Source organism: Phyllobates terribilis, unplaced genomic scaffold (genome assembly GCF_046119375.1).
Source record: "Phyllobates terribilis strain yellow unplaced genomic scaffold, ASM4611937v1 Scaffold_1__5_contigs__length_1240528914, whole genome shotgun sequence".
NCBI lineage: Eukaryota > Metazoa > Chordata > Amphibia > Anura > Dendrobatidae > Phyllobates > Phyllobates terribilis.
The window spans coordinates 198,854,481-198,877,945 of record NW_027362761.1 but is presented as its reverse complement, the minus strand read 5'-3'; positions in this window follow the sequence as shown (position 1 = coordinate 198,877,945).

Below are 23,465 nucleotides of genomic sequence, written 5' to 3'. Positions count from 1 at the left end.
CAGGTTGCAAATTGAATATAATTTTTATCTGCATCTAGCTCTGAAAAAATATTTGGCCTTCTAGCAGTGTGTGGGACTTTCTCTATTAGTCCATCTATACTGACCTCCATCAGGTTGCAAATTCAAAATAATTTTTTGTCTGCATCTAGCTCTGAAAAAATATTGGGCTTCTAGCTTTGTGTGGGACTTGTTGTATTAGTCCATCTATACTGACCTCCATCAGATTGCAAATTAAAAATAATTTTTATCTGCATCTACAGTACCTCTGAAAAAATATTTGGGCTTCTAGCTGTGTGTGGGACTTGTTCTATTAGTCCATCTATACTGACCTCCATCAGGTTGCAAATTGAATATAATTTTTATCTGCATCTAGCTCTGAAAAAATATTTGGCCTTCTAGCTGTGTGTGGGACTTTCTCTATTAGTCCATCTATACTGACCTCCATCAGGTTGCAAATTAAAAATAATTTTTATCTGCATCTACCTCTGAAAAAATATTTGGGCTTCTAGCTGTGTGTGGGACTTGTTCTATTAATCCATCTATACAGACCTCCATCAGGTTGCAAACTGAATATATTTTTTTCTGCATCTACCTCTGAAAAAATATTGGGCTTCTAGCTGTGTGTGGGACTTGTTGTATTAGTCCATCTATACTGACCTCCATCAGGTTGCAAACTGAATATATTTTTTTCTGCATCTACCTCTGAAAAAATATTGGGCTTCTAGCTGTGTGTGGGACTTGTTCTATTAATCCATCTATACAGACCTCCATCAGGTTGCAAACTGAATATATATTTTTCTGCATCTACCTCTGAAAAAATATGTGGCCTTCTAGCAGTGTGTGGGACTTTCTCTATTAGTCCATCTATACTGATCTCCATCAGGTTGCAAATTCAAAATAATTTTTTGTCTGCATCTAGCTCTGAAAAAATATTGGGCTTCTAGCTGTGTGTGGGACTTGTTGTATTAGTCCATCTATACTGACCTCCATCAGGTTGCAAACTGAATATATTTTTTTCTGCATCTACCTCTGAAAAAATATTGGGCTTCTAGCTGTGTGTGGGACTTGTTCTATTAATCCATCTATACAGACCTCCATCAGGTTGCAAACTGAATATATTTTTTTCTGCATCTACCTCTGAAAAAATATTGGGCTTCTAGCTGTGTGTGGGACTTGTTCTATTAATCCATCTATACAGACCTCCATCAGGTTGCAAACTGAATATATTTTTTTCTGCATCTACCTCTGAAAAAATATTGGGCTTCTAGCTGTGTGTGGGACTTGTTCTATTAATCCGTCTATACAGACCTCCATCAGGTTGCAAACTGAATATATTTTTTTCTGCATCTACCTCTGAAAAAATATTGGGCTTCTAGCTGTGTGTGGGACTTGTTCTATTAATCCATCTATACAGACCTCCATCAGGTTGCAAACTGAATATATTTTTTTCTGCATCTACCTCTGAAAAAATATTGGGCTTCTAGCTGTGTGTGGGACTTGTTGTATTAGTCCATCTATACTGACCTCCATCAGGTTGCAAACTGAATATATTTTTTTCTGCATCTACCTCTGAAAAAATATTGGGCCTTCTAGCAGTGTGTGGGACTTTCTCTATTAGTCCATCTATACTGACCTCCATCAGGTTGCAAATTCAAAATAATTTTTTGTCTGCATCTAGCTCTGAAAAAATATTGGGCTTCTAGCTGTGTGTGGGACTTGTTGTATTAGTCCATCTATACTGACCTCCATCAGGTTGCAAATTAAAAATAATTTTTATCTGCATCTACAGTACCTCTGAAAAAATATTTGGGCTTCTAGCTGTGTGTGGGACTTGTTCTATTAGTCCATCTATACTGACCTCCATCAGGTTGCAAATTGAATATAATTTTTATCTGCATCTAGCTCTGAAAAAATATTTGGCCTTCTAGCAGTGTGTGGGACTTTCTCTATTAGTCCATCTATACTGACCTCCATCAGGTTGCAAATTGAATATAATTTGTATCTGCATCTAGCTCTGAAAAAATATTTGGCCTTCTAGCAGTGTGTGGGACTTTCTCTATTAGTCCATCTATACTGACCTCCATCAGGTTGCAAATTAAAAATAATTTTTATCTGCATCTACCTCTGAAAAAATATTTGGGCTTCTAGCAGTGTGTGGGACTCATTGTATTAGGCCATCTATACCAAGCTCCACCAGCTTTGAAATTAATAATAATTTTTAGCTGCATCTAGCCCTGAAAATAATTTTTCCCAATAGTGGTAGCAATAGAAATATGGGGCGCGCACCTGGCTAACAAAAATATACGCTTCATAACACAAAACACCAGCCTAGCGCACTGCATTAATAAGATGGCATCATCGTCTCTCCCAGTGCTAGGCCTACTACGCAGGCTAGTATTCCTGTGCCTAAAACACAATGTATGGGTCCGCGCTAGCCACTATGCTGAGGGGTATAAAGCTGCTGCTAACGCTTTATAGCAATTCAATTGGCAGATTTTCACAGAGCTCTTCCACAACGCCCACCCATCGGGCAACAGTTGTCCACCCTCCCTATGGGATCTAGTGGCGAATAGTTGATGCCATTAATCAGAGCGTCAGTTGCCCCGTCAACGTGGCAAGCATACGGTAAGGCATGGGAAGAGTGGACACGACTAGTAGCAGGCAGACGGGTTGACCAAAGTGAACAAGCCAGATCACAAGTCACCATAGAATTTCTCCACCAGCTAATGATGAGGGGCATATCAGGGGCGTCAGCGCAGCGGTGTCTGACCGGAGTAGCATTTCACTTCCAACTACTGAATTGGGGAGATGTGACAAAGATTCATCATCAGACAATCCATAAAAGGGTGGAAAAGGGGTCAGCCAAGTCAGGAATGTAGACGTCCCGTCCCGTGTCACTAAAACTGATTTCTCACATCTTATCCCTAACACCATTAACATGACACTCACAATTTGAAGCAACACTAATGTCTACTGCATTTGTGATCGCCTTCTTCGGGGCGCTATGTATAAGCGAATTAGTCCCTCAATCCAAAATTACCACCAGGGGACGCTTATTACACCAGGAAGTAGTCATAGCCAATAATGCAATACGTGTACGCATACACCAATCGAAAACGGTTCCAGCGGGCAGGGGTACTTGGGTACTTCTACAACCCACAAACGGTACACTGAGTCGGGTAACAATAGTAAAAACATATCTAACCATCAGATCACAAAGTAATTTCTTCGTATCACACATTGATGGAACGCCATTATCAAGATACCTGTTCCAAGCTATATTTAATAAATGCATAACATCGGCAGGGAACCACCCCAAAGATTACGGGACACACTCATTCCGCATAGGTGCGGCCACGGAAGCAGCAAGAGCAGGACTGTCAGAAACGGAAGTTCAGAGGATAGGGAGATGGCGATCCACGTGTTTGGCGAGATACATAAGACCGGACTTGTTATCCTAACGTGGTTTGTTTCTTTTACAGGTGACGCTAAGCCAACAGTGTGAGTGATAGGCCACTCGTATATATATTGGGCACAAAAAAGGGCGAAAGTCCGCCCAGGCGGGAAGAAATTAGAGTTTCATAACACATATTTCAACTGGAGAGGTATTAGAGGCCTGCTATGTCCACAGGTACTAATGGAGGTAATCAAGGTAGGGAGAGAGGCAAGAGGTCCGGTCATCTTAGTTATACAGGTCGGGGGAAACAACCTAGGTCATCGCAAGAGCACATAACTAATGGCAATAATGAAACTAGACACTGAGCGCTTCAGAGAATTTTTCACAAATTTAGCTATAGTATGGTCAGAGATTGTGCCGATAGCGGTATGGCAAGGTGCGCGAGACATCACAGCCATCGAATGGACAAGGCGGGTAATAAATATTCGGATGGCAAAATTTAGAAGAGACAGAGGCGGTGTAGTGATACGACACCGACAACTGGAAGGAGATAAAGCAGGCCTCATATGGCCCGACGGTGTTCACTTAATAGATATTGGACTGGACATATTCCTGTCAGGACTCCAGGACGGAGTGGAACAAGCGTTAAGAGTGATGGGTGGGGGTCAGAGTCCTGCATACGAGTACGCTGGATCCTCCGTGGCCTGGAAATAGAAAGGACATGTTGGAGAGTTACACTTGTTGGCCAACTTGCCGGAGTGGGGACCCAGGGCATGCTGCAACAAGCTGAATTATTTTAGAAATAAATGCCTTTCTAATGGAATGAGTATAAAGAGTTATAAAGCTGTGACCGATCCTCACCCATCCAGTTGTAAGAGTTACATTATTGGGTTGTCCATGAAAGGGGGGCGGTAGGGGGGCTGAGCATCTGGGTTTGGTTGGGGGTCCCCACAGTCTGCCTAGGCTAGATTAATTTAAAAATTCTTATTAGATACACAGGCGGTGCAGCTTGCTTCGCAGCTGGGCTACTACGCCCAAAGTATTGCCTAGGCTAGATGCAGTTAAAAATTCTACGCTGACTAGCAGACACTGAAGATTTGGAGCAGACCTCTGAGTAAACAGCTCTTCAGACTCAACCATCTGTGTTACCCCAAGCCATAGTGTATGTTGTTTCTTACAGTTAAAAGGGGGGGGTGCGACCCAACCCACCTGGAATTGACGATGCCAACGTCACGTAAGACACAGCAAGGGGACTCCCAAAATTGTGGCACAGACACCACTTAACCCTAGAACGCATACCTGTGGCCTTGCAGGCCCGCCCAGTTAATTGTTTTCTATTTTCTGCAAGATTGCTTTAGTTAGAATTTTGAAACTCTAGGTATTCTTCATGTATATAGTTGTTTGTCATTTGAGTTTGAGTTATTCCATGTTATTTGCACACGGGCCTAAAGGGCCCCAGGTATGTGAAAGTGTAGATTTTTATGGTCATGCGTTCTTGGGTTAAGTGGCATCAATTGCCCCACTGTTGCTTAAAACGGTTGGTGAGGTGATTTTACCAAATCCCCAAGCTTTTAGTCTCCCAAGGATGACACAGGGGTAGAAATGTCCTTGCGAATCCATGATTTGATCATCTTTATGAACGTGAGTCTGTCTACATTCTCAGTGGACAGCCGCGTGCGCTTATCTGTCAGCACACCACCAGCAGCGCTGAACACACATTCAGAGAGAACGCTGGCTGCATGGCATGACAAGATCTCCAAGGCGTGAGTGGCGAGCTCCGGCGATTTTTCAAGATTGGAATACCAAAATGAGCAAGGGTCCAGTGACACAGTCATGGCTTCGATGTTCACTTGGAGATTCTCCTGTACCATCCTCTCTAGGCATTGACTATGTGTCAGACTTCTTGTCTCCTGTGGCCTTGCAAAGGATGGTCTAAAAAAGTGGTGAAACGATTCCACAAAATTGCTGTTACCAGCAGATACTGTGTTACTGTTACTGTTTGAGTGATGAAGACTCGACAGTCCCACCGTTGGCAAGTTAGAACTGTGAGATTCACTACGTGCACCACTGGTGTTTTGTGGAAAAGCACATGTAAGATTCTGCAACAGATACTCCTGCATTCGTCAATACCTTTTTATGGCAGGAATTATTTCGGCAAATATACTTTTGTACCGGGGATCTAAGAGTGTGGCAACCCAGTAGTCGGGATTACTTCGAATTCTGACAATCCGGGGGTCATGTTGCAGGTAGTGTAGCAAGAAGGCACTCATGTGTCTTGCGCATCCAGAAGGACCAAGTCCTTGTTGTGTTGGTAGCGAGGTAAGAATCATGCTTCCTTCCTCTGCCCTCTCCCTCCAACCTCGCACAACAGAAATGTGATCAAGGTCTCCCTCATCTGATGAGTCTTCCATGCCCATTGCCAGTTCGTCCTCCACTTCTTCCTCGGCTCCTGCACCTTCCTCAACAGTTTGGCTGCTACCATGCGCCCTGGTTAATCCCTCTCCCCCACCCTCCCATGCCTGCCGCCTTGGTGCTGCCAACCGTCTGGACCTTGGAGATGTTATCCCTTCCGCATACGACTCCTCCTCTACTTCCTCCACCTCCTCTTGTCCCACCACCTGACTCCGAATTGTGTTTAACATGTGCTCCAGCATGTAAATCACCGTAATAGTCATGCTGATAATGGCATCGTCAGCACTAAACATCTTCGTCGCCATTTCAAGACTGTGCAGAAGGGTGCATAGGTCCCTGATCTGAGACCACTCCTCCAGCGTGATTTGCCCCACCTCTGGATCTCGTTGGCCCAGGCTATACGTCAGAACGTATTGCACCAGGGCTTGTCGGTGCTGCCACAGTCGCTGCAACATGTGCAGAGTTGAATTCCACCGTGTCGGCACATCGCATTTCAGCCGGTGAACTGGCAGGCCCAACAACTTCTGTAGAGATGTAAGTCGTTGAACTGCGGGATGCGAACGGCGGACGTGAGCACACAGCGACCGTGCACTCTGCAGAAGGCCATCTAGTCCGGGATATTGGGCTAAAAATTGCTGGACAACCAGGTTCAACACGTGAGCCATACAAGGCACGTGTGTGACATTGCCCCGGCGAAGTGCCGCACCCAGGTTTGCAGCATTGTCGCACATGGCCTTCCCTGGTTGCAGGTCCAGTGGAGACAACCTTTCATGAAACTGGGTCTCCAGAGCTGACCAAAACTCCTCAGCTGTGTGACTCACATTTCCCAGACATTTCAAAGTAAACACTGATGCGTTGAGCCCTGCTGCCAGCATAGTAAGGAGGTGTGCAGGATTCCTTCTGCGCAGTTAGAAAGCAGGTGGCATTACCAGACAGGCTTTGGGTGCAGGTGGAGGACCGAGAGGAGGTTGAGGAGGCAGAAGCAGTGGAGGAAGTTCGAGATAAAGAGGATTAACACACAACTCGTGGGGACGGTAAGACTTGGACAGCAGCCACTTGTCCTGCTGTCACCATAGTTACCCAGTGCCCAGTCAGCGACATGTAACGCCCCTGTCCATGCCTTCTCGTCCAAGTGTCTGTGGTGAAGTGCACCCTGTCACACACAGAGTTTCTCAAAGAAGCGGTGATGTTGTGTGCGACATGCTAGTGGAGCGCAGGCACACCTTTCTTTGAGAAGTAGTGCCGACTGGGCATCTGGTACTGAGGCACTGTGACGGACATAAGGTCTTGAAAATCCTCTGTGTCCTCCAGGTGGAAAGGCAGCATTTCTGTAGCCAACAACTTGCAGATGGTGAAATTCAACCTCTTAGCTTTCTCATGGCTAGGAGGAAATGGTCTTTTACTTTTCCACATCTGAGGGACCGAGGGCTGGCTGTTGTGCTTAGACGGTGTTGAGTAGGGTATCCCCGGCAACTGCCGGTCTGTGAGGAAGATGCAGGCGGACATTTTAGGTTGCCTTGATCCAAAGGTGGTGCTCTCGATGTCGGAGAGCGCTCAACACTAGCAGGTGTTTCCACTTCCCAATGAACTGACGACCTGCCAATCACACTGGCTGTTGCGGGTAAAGAGGTGGCAGGTCTGCGTCCAAAAACATGTGTGACTGCTGTCCCCCCAGTCACAGAGGATGAAGAGGCTGCGGATGCACAAGATGGGGCAGACGGTGGTTGGCCCAGCCGGCTAGGCCGCATTGTAGCACAGTGAGCTTCCCACTGCAACTTATGCTTCATATCCATGTGACGGTACATGCATGAAGTACTCAAACTATGTATTTTTTGGCCTCTACTTAGCTTTTGCTGACAAATATTACAGATAACACGAGTTGGGTCATCCTTATCGATCTGAATAAATGCCCAGGCTATGCAAGGCTTAGAGCCCATGTGACCTGAAGAGCCACTACGACTTGTGGTCAGAGGCAGAGTTGTGGTTGAGGATGCAGTTGTTGACGTGCTTCCAGTACTCCGTCTGTGTTCAGGAAGGCGCAACCTAACCTCGTCGTCAATAGCATCTGTGATGCCCCGCTGCGCTTGGTATCACAGATCCTACAAGAGTGCATTGATGGAATCCTCCACAAGAGGCCCCCATAAACATTCACACATCTCCACCTTCCACCTCAGACCAGCAGAGGGAGCCCGTTAGGGATATAAATAGGGAAGGTGGAGCTAGGCAGTTCAGTTCCTCTGAAGAGTTCCTGCAGTAGAGAAGCCTAAGAGAGGTCAGTCTGCAGTGGAGCTCAGTCTAGTCTAGAGAACGCAGTTAATAGTTCAGCAGTGGAGCACGAGGCTCCTGCTTGCTAGATTCAGGGAGCCCAGATAGAGCTTAAGGTGTGCCGGTGCCGTAAGATCAGTGAAGCACGGCAAGCTGCCGTTAGTGTGTATAGCCTAGTGAGGGCCCGAGTAGGCCGAAGGCGAGTGGCGAGTTAGTACATAAGGGGCAGAGGAGCTTAACCAGCTCACCCCGAAGCATTTACCGGACACAGGATCCGAGCTTACCGGTATCTCTATGACCCAGTAAGGCATAACCGGAATCCCTGGAGAACTACAAGTCCCAGGATCGCTAAGGTGCTGATATGTAACAGAGCCAGGAGACGCTTAGGCCCCGCATACTGGGAGCGTGAACTCCAAGAGAAGGCCCTACCACAAGGTCAGCCAGCGCAGGACAGAGACAAAGTTAGGCCTAGCTCCAGGCAGGTCAGAAACTTACTACGCAGAGGCAAAAACAGGAGGCCCTACACCCGCTCATTGGGGAGGATCCTGATATGCACCCTTCACCCTACAGTGCTCCGGGATGTGCCTGAATTTCCACCAGTAAAAGGTACTGAAGTGACTACCGTGTCCGTTCCCGTTCTTGCTCTGACCCAGCTGGGTCTCGCCTGTCCTGCATTCCCCCTGCATACGCTGCCCTGAGACCTAGCTCCACCTGTGGGGAGCTATACCATCGAGCTGCCTTATCACCGGCCTCAGTGGACTGCTGCAGCGCTGGTGCTTGTCACCAGATACCACAGGTGGCGTCATGAACTCTTATAAAATTAACAATTATCCACCCTTTTAAAGAGAGACCCCAGGGTACGGGCCAGGGAGCCGACCACCGCGACATCCCCAAGGCCAGGCAAATGCCCGGGTACCGAGTCATCCCCATCCCCAGGGCTAGTCACATCCTCCTCCACCTCCTCTGCTGACCTCATCGACTGTCTGACTGTGGGTTGACAGTAAGTGGGATCTCCAACCTCGTCAACATCACCCTGTGTGTTATCACACCCGTCGCCCTCAGAGCCAACCTCTTCCTGCCCTGACCGAAAAGTCAAGTTGTCGCTCCAATCAGGTATTTGAGTCTCATCATCGTCTTCATCATTGTCTCCACCAACAGGAGTTACAGTTTGGAAACAAGGGTCTACATTATGCTCAGAACCTTCTTCATCTGGTCCTGGATCCAACTTATAAAGATTCTGGGCATCGGATCAGATCATTTCCTCATCTGGATTAACAGAAGCTCTGGAGCAGACCTCCGTTTCCCAGGCTATAGTATGAGTAAACAGCTGGGCAGACTCAGCCATCTGGGTTACCCCATACTCAGACGGGCAGCTGGAGACTTGGGAGCTGTGAGGAAGCAAGTGCGATTGGGGTGACACCTCTGAGGACTGGAGTATTTGTGATGTTGAAATTGAGGTGATGGAGAGCCCACTTGAAGGAGCACTTGATATCCGTTGAAGCACCTGCTGTTTTTGTGCCTCATCTAGAATTTGTAGCGATGGGCGTGTCCGTAAGAATGGGATCGTATCACATTGTCCACGAAAAGAAGTCGACATCTTAGTTTGGCTGGAAGATGGTCTTTCTTCTGCAGATGTTACTCCCCCCCCACCGTGGGGGGCCTCGACCCACCGGCGGACAGGCACCAGTATTGGGATAGGGGGGCTGGCCGTCAGGGTCCACCGCGGCTCTGGCACAAACCCGGCGACACAGAGGTGGCACAGGCAGGAACGGACTGGCCGTGTCGGCTTCTCACTTTTTGGATTTTAGAAGGGCATGACATGCCTATATCTGTGTCTCCCCTCCTTTTACTCCTCCACCTCTTTTCTTTTCGCATGACTATATGTACTTGTCACTTTTCCATGTGTTAGTTGTGTCTTCTGAGCAGTTTATCAGCTTTTGGACACCTTTGAAGGTGTTTTCTATGTGTTTCTATGTGTTTTTGTTTGCCTGCCATTGGTTTTAACGGTGTTCGAAGGTGTTCGACGAACAGTTCGACGAACAGTTCGGCGAACACACGGGTGTTCGACGAACCGAACCGTACTCGAACACTACGGGGGTGGCTCAACACTATTGTTAACCTGTATTCCGGACGGGTCCCTTAATACCACCAACAGTAAAGACCGTGAATTGCATGACAGACTCCGTGTGGTTACTGCTGCTCCCGCGCACCATCACCACCAACATCCCTATTTGCTGCCCTGAGGCTATACTCCTCCCGTGGGGAGTTATACTTCCCTCTGCTGCACCCTCAACACCAGCCTCAGCGGTCTGTCCTGCAGCGGCGGTTCACTCTGACCGCAATCCACGGGTGGTGTAGGTGGACATTCAGCATATAGACTGCCATTTGGTTTGACCACCCTGAGCCACGGGACCTGGTCCCCGCCACGCAAGGACTACAACCCCCAGCATCCACAAAAGGTCCGGTTCCGGGTATCCCCACACACACACGGCCCAGGGGGTGCGTCACTAGGCAGAGTCCAAAAAATATATTTTCTGTCGTAAACGTGTTATACTCTGCTATAAGCCACCTAGTTCTTTTAGTGGCGGTGAAATTCAGCTGTATTCAGAGCTTATGCAGAGTAAAAGCATCTATTTTTCGCTGTTCCTAACGTGATACAGGCGTCATCCACACTAAAAAATACTTTGTTTAGTTCCTAACATTATACAACAAGGGCATCTCAGTTTGAAATACACTGCTCAAAAAAATAAAGGAAACACTTAAACAACAGAATATAACTCCAAGTAAATCAAACTTCTGTGAAATAAAACTGTCCACTTAGGAAGCAACACTGATTGACAATCAATTTGACATGCTGTTGTGCAAATGGAATAAACAATAGATGGAAATTATTGGCAATTATCAAGACACACTCAATAAAGGAGTGGTTCTGCAGGTGGGGACCACAGACCACATCCCAGTACCAATGCTTTCTGGCTCACATTTGAATGTTAGTTGTGCTTTCACACTCATGGTAGCATGAGACGGACTCTACAACCCACAGAAGTTGCTCAGGTAGTGCAGCTCATCCAGGATGGCACATCAATGCGAGCTGTGGCAAGAAGGTTTGCTGTGTCTGTTAGCGTAGTGTCCAGAGGCTGGAGGCGCTACCAGGAGACAGGCCAGTACACCAGGAGATGTGGAGGGGGCCGTAGGAGGGCAACAACCCAGCAGCAGAACCGCTACCTCCGCCTTTGTGTAAGGAGAAACAGGAGGAGCACTGCCAGAGCCCTGCAAAATGACCTCCAGCAGGCCACAAATGTGCATGTTTCTGCACAAACGGTTAGAAACCGACTCCATGAGGGTGGTATGAGGGCCCGATGTCCACAGATGGGGGTTGTGCTCACAGCCCAACACCATGCAGGACGTTTTGCATTTACCACAGAACACCAGGATTGGCAAAGTCGCCACTGGCGCCCTGTGCTCTTCACAGATGAAAGCAGGTTCACACTGAGCACATGTGACAGATGTGACAGAGTCTGGAGACGCCGTGGAGAGTGATCTGTTGCCTGCCACATCCTTCAGCATGACCGGTTTGGCAGTGGGTCTGTAATGGTGTGCATTTCTTTGGAGGGCCGCACAGCCCTCCATGTGCTCGCCAGAGGTAGCCTGACTGCCATTAGGTACCGAGATGAGATCCTCAGACCCCTTGTGAGACCATATGTTGGTGCGGTTTGCCCTGGGTTCCCCCTAATGCAGGACAATGCCAGACCTCATGTGGCTGGAGTGTGTCAGCAGTTCCTGCAAGATGAAGGCATTGAAGCTATGGACTGGCCGGCCAGTTCCCCAGACCTGAATCCGATTGAGCACATCTGGGACATCATGTCTCGCTCCATCCACCAACGTCACGTTGCACCACAGACTGTCCAGGAGTTAGCGGATGCTTTAGTCCAGGTCTGGGAGAAGATCCCACAGGAGACCATCCGCAACATCATCAGGAGCATGCCCAGGCAGTGTAGGGAGGTCATACAGGCACGTGGAGGCCACACACAATACTGAGCCTCATTTTGACTTGTTTTAAGGACATTACATCAAAGTTGGATCAGCATGTAATGTGTTTTTCCACTTTAATTTTGGGCGTGACTCCAAATCCAGGCCTCCATTGGTTAATAAATTTGATTTCCATTGATGATTTTTCTGTGGTTTTGTTGTCAGCACATTCAACTTGGGGCCGCACGTTGGCGCAGTGGTTAGCACTGCAACCTTGCAGCACTGGGGTCCTGGGTTCAAATCCCACCAAGGACAACATCTGCAAGGAGTTTGTATGTTCTCCCCGTGTTTGCATGGGTTTCCTCTGGGTTCTCCGGTTTCCTCCCATACTCAAAAGACATACTGATAGGGAATCTAGATTATGGAGACAGCGACAATAATGTATGTAAAGCGCTGCAGAATATGTTCACACTATATAAAAATAAAGATTAGTATTATTATTATTATAGAACCAAGTATTCAATGAGAATATTTAATTCATTCAGATCTAGGATGTGTTATTTGAGTGTTCCCTTTATTTTTTTGAGCAGTGTAGTTTGGAGAATATCTCATATGTTATACAGGCCTCATCCACACTAAAAAAATACTTTGTTCGTTTCCTAACGTTATACAGCAGGGACATCTCCGATTGAAATAGTTTGGAGAATATCTCCTATGTCATATAGACCTCATTCACACTAAAAAAAATATTTTCTTCTGTTCCAAATGTTATACAGCCGGGACATCTCAGTTTGAAATAGTTTGGAGAATATCTCCTATGTTATACAGGCCTCATCCACAGTAAAAAAATACTTTGTTCGGTTCCCAACGTTATACAGCACTCCACTACTACTACTACTACTCCCTTTCTTAGGGAGCCGCACAGCGATACGCCTTGTTGATAAGGGTCAGAAAGAGCAGGTGCTCCAGTGGATGGCAAGTGCTGCTTCAAGTGGCCTCTCCTCTTCTTCCTCCACCTCAACATCATACACAGTACAGTCCACAGAGGTGGCACCCCAATTACCCTTGCTTCCCCCCATGTCACAACTGTCCAAGTGCCCAACTGACTGTAGCGAACCACAGATGGGCAAGTCTGTAGAACTGTTCATCCATTCTATACTATGAGCATCAGCATCAGAAGTGTATTCCAAACATTCACTAAGTCAAGAAGAGGAGGAAAGCATCTGCACCGATGCCCACATTTTTTTTTTAGGTTGTATTCGGGGCAGGATGGAGTGGGGTCTGAGCAGTTTCCTGACCATCGTCACCAGATGTTAACCACCGGGGAGGGAGGTGATCCTGATGAGACTAAGATACCAGAGGCTCATGCGGACTGTACTGTGCTGTCAGGGAAACAAGAGGAGAAGGGTCACTCTGAGGGCGAGGAATGGAATAACATGGATGATGACGAGGTTGAAAATCCTACTTGGTGTGGACCCAGAGTCACGCAGCCGAGTAGCTTATCTGAGGAGGTGGAGGAGGAGGATGAGGAGGTTACCTTCAACCCTACGGCGCAGACACAGAGTGATGCAAGCACGAGTAGTACTGCATCCTTAGCCACAACTGTGGCTGTGGCCAGCAGCGGTTGCGAGTCTACAACTCGCAGGGGTGGCAAGGGTTACCTAGCCTGGACTTTTTTTTGAGACCGCAAAGGATGAGCCAACTCACATTGTCTGCACACTTTCCAAGAAAAAACTCAGTAGGGGGAAAAACTGAAATAGTTTGACTACTACATGTATGAACCTTCACATGCGCAATCAACATGTGTTACTCTGGCAATCTCACTGCGATAAAATGCGGACCACCTGACCTCAACAACCATCAGCTGCCCCATCAACCACATCTGCTGCCCCATTAACCACATCCACTGCTTCTTCCTCCTCCTCTGTTACCGTGCCAAGTATTGGCATGAAGGTCTCCCTCTGAAGAACTTCTGATTCTCTACCCGCTCCAGTCAGCGTAAGAGCCGGTCAGCTGTAATGGAAGCGTACATGCCTGCTGTGTTTGTTTCACCTAGCACACCACATGTTTCTCAATCCACCGTAACATCTGCGCCTGCACATCATTCACAGTCCAGCAGTTTGTCCGTTTCACTGTACTCAGCCCTCTCTCTGCACTGCAGCCAGCCCTCAGTCTCTCAGTTGTGGTCACGTAAAAGATTGTTTCATCCTACACATGACAAAGCTAAGAGGTTGAACTCCACCATCTCCAATCTGTTGGCCATGGAAATGCTGCCTTTCCACCTGGTAGATACAGACGGTTTCCGAAAGCTGATGGCCAACGCAGTCCCCCAGTACCAGTTGCCCAGTCGCCATTACTTCTCTAAGAAAGCTGTGCCTGCGCTACACCAGCATGTCACAGACAACATCACCCGTTCCTTGACTAAGTCTATGTCTGCCAGGGTGCATTTCACCACAGACACCTGGACGAGTAAGAATGGCCAAGGGTGTTACATCTCGCTGACTGGGCACTGGGTGACTCTGGTGGCAGGGGGGAAGGGGCAGCTACACAAATCTTGGAATCCCCAAGGCTTGCATAACAAACCTCTGTATTTCCCACTTCCTCCACTGCTTCTCCATCCTCCACCTCTTCTATGGGCCTCCACCTGCACACTCGACCTCTCCCTTAACAAGACATGCATTCCAACAGTGCAGAGCGAATCCACACCACCTCCCTACTGCGCAGCCAGGGCTCACCGCAATCAGGCAGTCTTCAAATTAATATGCCTTGGAGATCGTAGTCATACAGCTGAACAGTTGTGGACAGCTCTCCAGGCTCAGTTTGAGCAATGGCTGTCTCCGCTGAACCTGCAGCCAGGAAAGGCCGTTTGCGATAACGGTGTGAACCTGTTGGCGGCCCTACTCCGAGTCTACTTATACTCTTGTGAAATTGATGCCACTTTGGTGGTTTTAGGCCCAAATGTTTTCAAATGGGAACACTCTTGATTGGGTCTCCATATACTGGGTTGGCTGTAGGGGAAGAGGTGTCGTTACTAATTGTACAATTTCTACTGTACTGAAATTGATGCCACTTTGTTGGTGTCTGCCAATAATTTTTGGAAATGTGAGGAATCCTGATTCGTTCTCCATCTATTGGGGTGGCTGTAGTGGAAGATGTGTCGTTCCTAATTCTACAATTTCTACTGTACTCAAATTGATGCCACTTTGTTGGTGTTAGGCCCTATTTTAGGGAAACGTGAACACTCCAGGTTAGGTCTCCATCTCCTGGGATGGCTGTAGTGGAAGAGGTGTCGGTCCCCATTATACTACTTATACTCTAGTGAAATTGATGCTACTTTGGTCATTTTAAGCCCAAATGTTTTCAAATGGGAACACTCCTGATTGGGTCTCCATCTACTGGGTTGGCTGTAGGGGAAGAAGTGTCAGTCCTAATTAAACTATTTCTACTGTAGTGAAACTGATGCCACGTGGGTGGTGTTAGGCCCTAATTTAGGGAAAAGTGAACACTCCTGATTGGGTCTCCATGTGCTGGGTTGGCTGTAGTGGAAGAAGTTTTGGTCTCCTTTAGTTATACTCTAGTGAAAATACTTTTTGGTGCTGATATTGTTCTACACACAGGGGTACACAGACCTGATAAACTCAAAATTGGTATATAAAGCAGACTACATCTCAGGTTAAAATTGTTTGGGGCAGATACTCTTCTCCACACAGGGGTACAAAGACCTGATAAACTCAAAATTGGTATATAAAGCAGACTAAATCTCCGCTTAAAATTGTTTGGAGCAGATATTCGTCTCCACACAGGGGTACACAGACCTGATAAACTCAAAATTGGTATATAAAGCAGACTACATCTCAACTTAAAATTGTTTGGAGAAGATATTTTTCTCCATACAGGGGGAAAAATAAAAGGTTGGGTCTGAGCAGCTTCCTGATCCTCGACTGTACTGTGGTGTCAGGGCAAGAAGAGGAGGAGCGTCACTCTGAGGGCAAGGAATAGGATAACACATTAAATGATGATGAGATTGTACATCCAACTTGGTGTGAACCAAGAGGCACACAGCTGAGTAGCTCATCTGAGGAGGAATACGAAGAGGTTACGTTATGTCCTATGGCGCAGACACGGAGTGATGCAAGCACAAGGAGCACTGCATCCTTAGCAATAACCGTGGCAGTGACCAGCAGCGGTTGCGGGTCTGCAGCTCGCAGGGATGGCAAGGGTTGCCTTGCCTGGGCCTTTTTTGATACCGCAAAGGATGAGCCAGCTCACGTTATCTGCAAACTTTGCGATAAACACTCAATAGAGGGAAAAACTGGAATAATTTGACTACTACATGCATGAACCTTCACATGCGCAATCAACATGCGTTACTCTGGCAATCTCACTGCGATAAATTGCGGACCAGCGGACCTCAACAACCTTCAGCTGCTACATCAACCACATCAGCTGCTTTTTCCTCTTCCTCTGTTACCATGCCAAGTATTGGCACGCGGGTCTCCCACTGCAGAACCTCTGCTTCTCTACCCGCTCCAGTCAGGCTGAGTGAGAGCCCGTCAGCTGTAACGGAAGCGGACATGCCTGCTATGTTTGTTTCATTGAGCACACCGCATGTTTCTCAATCCACTGTAACATGTTCCCCTGCACCTCACTCACTGTCCAGCAGTTTGTCCGTTTCACCATACTCCGCCCTCTCTCAGCACTGCAGCCACCTCTCAGTCCCACATTTGTGGTCACGTAAAAGATTGTTTCCTCCCACACATGACTAAGCTAAAAGGTGGAAATCCACCATCTCCAGTCTTTTGGCCACGGAAATGGTGGCGTCAGGCTCTAATTTTTTGAACTGTGAATACTCTTATATGGCTGCTTTTTTTACTGAAGAGGTAACCGGAGAACCTGGGTGAAACCCCTGCAAACACGGGGAGAACATACAAACTACTTGCAGATGTTGTCTTCTATCGTAATAAAGGAGTTAGCTCATTGTCTAGGAGACCAACCACCGCTTCTGTTTACCTTATGAACATTGTTATAACAAATAATCCCAAACGCATATTGTTTGTGGGCACATGAATCCGTCTGGACCTACTGTGCACCAATACAAACAAGAAACTCCACAAGACAGTTACAAAAAGCGAACAACACGGAGTCTTTTCCAATTTTACTATAAAGATAAATTCAACTTTATTAATACATATAGTTATTTTAGTACAAAATTGTAAAATTAGACAAGATCTGAGCAGGAGGGGGATGAAAAATAGCAGCAAGAGGCGCAAAACAATGATAAGGGAAAAGGAAATGACAGCACCTGGGAAAATTTAAAATAAGAGGTACCCGTGTGCACAAGCCTTTGTTAAAGCCACACTTCCTGAAACAGCTGAGAGAGTAGACAATTAATATATATATATTGCAATGTAGGAAGCAGTGTAGGCAGTGGCAATATAATCAGGGGTAATACCCTAAAAACCAATAGCATGAACACACAAGCTTAGTAAACCTCGGTGCCGCTTACCCCTTATCAGTGATGCGCCTCCAAAGAGTAGTGTGGGTGGTACTGGCTTCCCGACGCGCGTTTCGCGTGGAGTACCAAACAGCTTTCTCAAGGGAAGGTAAATTGACTGCGTGACAGGACCTTAAAGTATCTAGGTTACCGGTCACGTGGTGCACCACGTGATCGGAAACCAGCCAATAGGATCGCGTGTACGGCGCACGCGCATGGGGCAGAGCAGTCCCGGCACATGACACCCGGCGGTCACATCCGGGAGCGCGCAGCAAAGGGCTGCGCACACACGGTCGAGAAGAGCGCCGAATGTCCAGGCCGGGGAACTGAATGCACCGGGCGCGCGCGCACAGCAAACCAAGGCAAGTAAATATAACACATTACCATGGCAACATCTGACAATGGGCATACACATAGAGGGGGGAAAAGAGAGGCATAACAAAAAAAATAAGTTGTGTAGTAGAAGGTGAGTCCAATCTGAATTGTAGCAAACTTGTGGGGACCAACCTAGACAACAGAGAATAGAAAAGAAAAATGGACAAATAAAATTAGTAATTAAAGAAAACAAAACACCAGTTATACACAAAGACCATAGGAACACGCAGGCAATATATGGAATGTACTGCACAAACAACACTGGAAATTTTAAAACTTGATAAAAAACAGGGACAAAGTGCAAAAAAAGGGGGGGGGGGGAAATATAAATAAAAATAAAAGAAGGAAGAATACAGGAGAACAAACGCGCACAGATGGCACCTATTATAGATATGGGGCAAAACTAAGTGATTCATTCAAACCCTTAGGGGACATAGTGTCCAAGGTCACTATCCATTTGGTTTCCTGCTGTGCTAAAATACGTTTAACATTGCCCCCCCTCGCCCCCAACCGTACCATATCAATAGCACGGATGGAGAGTGAAGACGCATCACAGTTGTGGAATTGCCGGAAGTGGCGGGGAAGTGTCTTTAGCTCAGAGGGGTTTGTCACTGACTTGGCTGCGGCAATGTCCCTAACGTGCTCCCGAACCCTAACTCTGAGCTCCCTGGATGTAAGACCAATATAAATAAGTGGACATCCACATGTGGCGTAGTAGATCACATTAGTGGAGCTACAGGAGATACGGTGTTGAATCTGAAATTGTCTGTCTCCTGTTGCAGAGTCAAAGGTTCGGATACGTAGGACATTGGCGCAAGCCAAGCAGTGACCACAGGGGAAACAACCCAAAATGGGTTGACTGGCAGAGAGGAAGGTATTATTAATGGGAACATAGTGACTCCTGACAATCAAATCACCCAGGTTTCGGGCTCTCCTTGCAGTCATGGATGGAAACTCACTGATAGAGCCCATAAGACAGGGTTCAGTCAACAATATTGACCAGTGTTTCCTCAGAATGGCACGCATATTATCCCATTCCGTATTGTATGTAGTAATAAATCGTGTCAGGCCTTCAGTCCGTTTAGTTTGTTTATGCCCATATAGGAGCTGGGACCGTGATGTTGCCTTAGCCCTGTTGTATCCTTTTTTAATTGATCTATTGCTATAACCTCATTGTACAAATCTCTGCCTAAGAGCTCTAGCCTGAGTTTCAAAATCCCGAGAGGAGGAGCAAATCCGCCTCACCCTCAGGAACTGTCCCACCGGGACGGCCCCTATGGTTGTGGGATAATGGGAGGAAGAAGCATGAATTAATGAATTTAGTGCTGTTGACTTTCTGAAAACGTCAGTACGAATGGAAAAGTCATCATCGACCTCCAAACTGATATCAAGAAAGTTAATTTTAGCAGCATCCGCCTTATAAGTCAGGCGGATATTCAAATTATTGGTATTGATTTCCCCCATAAATTTCTCGAGCTGCTGCACTGTACCCCTCCACAGAAAGAAGATATCATCTATGTATCTATACCAGCACAGCACATGGTCAGCGGCCCACCCGCCCTCGCCACCAAAGAGGGATCTCTCCCATGAGCCCAGGAAGAGATTGGCGTACGAGGGCGCGCAGGCCGCACCCATTGCTGTGCCACGTTGTTGGAGGTAAAACTGATCCTTAAAGATGAAAAAATTGTGGGTCAAAATGAAGTGCAACAGCTCGAGAATAAACCCGCATAAGGGGCCGTCCAAGTGGGAGGCCCCGAGAAAGAGGCGGACAGCTTCCAATCCATCTGTATGGGAAATACACGTGTACAAGGTCTCCACGTCGGCTGTAACCAATAAAGTATCTGCATCCACAAAGACGCCGTCAACCCGAGTAAGGACGTCCGTCGTGTCTTTAATATACGATGGGAGAGTCTCAACCAGTGGTTTAAGATAAAAATCCACCAATTTGCAGATTGGTTCACAGACACTCTCTATCCCTGACACGATCGGACGTCCCGGTGGGTTGGCCGCGTTTTTGTGGATTTTTGGTAATAAATAAAAAGTAGAAATCTTTGGAAACTTAACTGTAAGTCCCTCAAGGACCTTTTTGGTGATGATATTTGTTTCAAATGCACTACCGAGGATAGATTGAAGTTCGGCCGAGAAGGTGGGCAATGGATTAAACGGCAGTTTTTTATAAGTTGTCTTATCCCGTAGTTGACGTAGTGCCTCCTTTTCATAAAGGGCTGATGGCCATATTACAATGTCCCCCCCCTTGTCTGCTTGTTTAAACACCAAATCAGGGTATGCCTGGAGCTTAGATATGGCTGCCCTTTGAGAGTATGTAAGATTATCATATCTTCGTGCAGTGGAGAGCCTCCAAAATTCATCAGAGACAAGTCTAGTGAAGATCTCCACTGCCGGGCTAATTGACAGGGGGGGGAAACGTGTAGATTTGGGAAGTATCTGAGGAGGAAACCTACCTCTAACTGCCGAGGTCTGTTCATCAAGGAGTTCTTCTAATGTCTGCAATGCCTCCCTCTCGGCCGAATTCATCATGGGTGGATTCATTGTGTCCCTGGAGTGTAATTTCTTTAAAATTAATTTTCGTGCAAAGAGATTTAGGTCCTTGAGGGCTGTGAAAAAATGAAACCCGTTAGAAGGTGAAAATGTTAAGCCCATACTGAGCACCTGTAATTCAGGTTCAGAAAATTTGTATGAGGAAAGGTTGATCACCTGTAGCCCCCCCCTGGTTATCACCTCCCGACTGTCCATTTACGGGTGCCTGACGCTTAGCGTTCTGTCCTGTTGTGACCCGTTGTATTCCACTATTAGATCCAGATTTAGCATTTTTAGAAATAGATGCTATTTGATCACCGGAAATATCAGAACGAAGAGACGAAGACCTTGATCTTGAGGACATATCATCCCTAAAGCGTGATCGTGATCGATTTTGTGGATTTCTCCATTTGTAAACTCTATTGACCTTTAAGTCATTAATGTCCCTCTGAAATTTCTTTATTTTGACTTTTTGGAGTTCATCTGCTAAATTTTGAATCTCAGCATCAATCTCATCATTTAATTTCTTAAATGCAGATATAGTGAGGTCTTTGTTGAGGCAAGTCAGGAGGCCTTCAATCTCTTTTTCCATGTCAGTTATTGAGGCATGATTCCTATCCCTAAGGAGTGAGAGAAAACCCCGGGAACATACGTTGGCGCATTCCTCCCATTTGTTTTTAAAAACATCGTCCTCAATAGGGAAAGAAGGAAACACCTGGACCCGAAGGCCCCTAGGAATGAGCCCTCGTTGTATATATCTATCAAGAAATGCGTGGTTCCACCATGTGCGCGTTCTCCTTCTAATTAAATCCTTTAGCTGTGTCACCATAAATTGAGTATCTGAACCAGTGTCAATAGTGTTGACATCCACACCCTCCTTGCATACATCATTAAGGGAAGAGAGCCATGTGACGTCACGGGCCCTGTAGTCCATGAGAAAAACGGGATAAACTGTGAAAAACACAGAGGAAATAGTTATTACAAATAATCCCAAACGCATATTGTTTGTGGGCACATGAATCCGTAATAAAGGAGTTAGCTCATTGTCTAGGAGACCAACCACCACTTCTGTATACCTTATGAACATTGTGTTGAAGCTTGCAAGGTGTCACGGGTTTACCGCGACAGAGAGGAGCCAGAATCCCACCACGTCTGATTCCTCCCACTCCTGCACTCATTAGAAGCCTTTCGCCTTCATATTAATCGGTGCAGGGGTTAATCTGCTCAGTTGAGAGCTCCTGGATGCTTACCGTGATTTAGGCTCTCGGCAGATTTGTCCTGTGCATCTCCCCTACTGTGATAACATTGTACCCCAACACATCAGACTGTCACCTACCATGGGAACCTTGAAAAGGAAGCTGAAGACCCACTTCTTGTGACAAGTGTACAATTTGCGGTAAGCCTCGTTCCAGCATACCGATGCACGACTATCTGTACCCTGACCTACTGTACCCTCACCCATCCCTTCTAATTTGTTTGAGCACCCTCGCAGGCAGGGTCCTCTCTCCTCTTGTAGCAGTCGCTGACCCCTTTTGACATATAACGCGCCACGGAATAAATGTCGCTGTAATAGTAATAATAATTATAGTACTTGTACTCTGGGTCAATTGATGGCACTTTCCAGGCGTCTACCCCTAATTTTATGTGTTTTGGCAGCTTTTGGGCCCATTTGAAGGTGTCGTGTATGCGTTTTTTTTGCCTCCCATTGAATCATATTGCGTTTGGAAATGTTTGACAAATATTTGATGAATAAATCGGTGAATATTGCAAATTCGACAATTGTAATCCAAATCGAATATTGAAACATTCGCTCATTTCTATTCATTAGTGTTTTTTTTATCTGATTTTCATCAGTGTTTAATCAGTGTTTTAGGTTTCATCAGTGATTTTCTCGCATGAAAAATGTAATAAATGTATTGCAAAGCATGTATTATTCATTGCATTGTTAATTACAGGCAGCACATGTGTGGCAGTCAGTGCAGTGTTTTTGTCAGATCCGTAGACTTATATGGGTAATTTTGATCTTAGATCAAAAACGGAATTGTCTCCATGACTTTTTTGTGTAGACATAATCTGCCAAAAAAGACAAACATGAACAGCCCAATAGATTAGAAAGAAGAACATGGATAGAACGTATGAGAGAAACGGAAGTCAGAATGAGGCCCAATACACAGTTCAATAGAAATAATAGGGAAAAGAATCATATCTGGCATTCTAATTAGTAATCATGAGTAATACAGTTATAAAAAGCAACAATATTAAAGTGCAAAGAAGTAATATTCAGCAATAGAACCACTCACTGAGTGTTCAGCAAACCTATCCTTACTCTCTGAATGCTTAATTGGTTACTGTTTGTCAGGTGAACACAGTCGGCTGCCTACAATCGTCAGGGCAATTACGCAATTACCCTGATGTGTGATATACGAGGACGCAGCTACTTTCACTACTCAGTTATTGGGGAACTCACAGTGAATGTATAGTGTATACACATCTGATTCCAATGCATGGAATATATATATATGTATATATATATATATATATATATATATATATATATATATATATATATAAATATATATACCCAACTACTGTCACTGCCAAACTCCCCAATAACAAAAGAAACTAGTTGCCATCACCAACCGTTTATACAGGCCGATTGGACACCCATTACAGATAGCATATGGCTTCAGTAGTGTGGTTTATAGAGCAAGAGGAACAAAACTATTCAGTTTTATATATTTAATCCAAAAAGTAGGCAGTGTTTATCAAAATATGCAAAGATGTTACAGAACAATACAGTATATACAGTTACATAAAATAAAAAGGATCAACAGAAGAAATGTACTAAACCTGATTTTGCAGGATTGGCTTTGAATAAAGGGGTGCTCTTCATTTTTGGGGGTAAAGGGAAAAGAACTACAGCAAAATGTATCTGCCAGGACTGACAATGATTAAAGTTTGGTATTTGCTTTTATTAACATAAGTCACATCTCATACTCCCCCCTCTGGTGACTT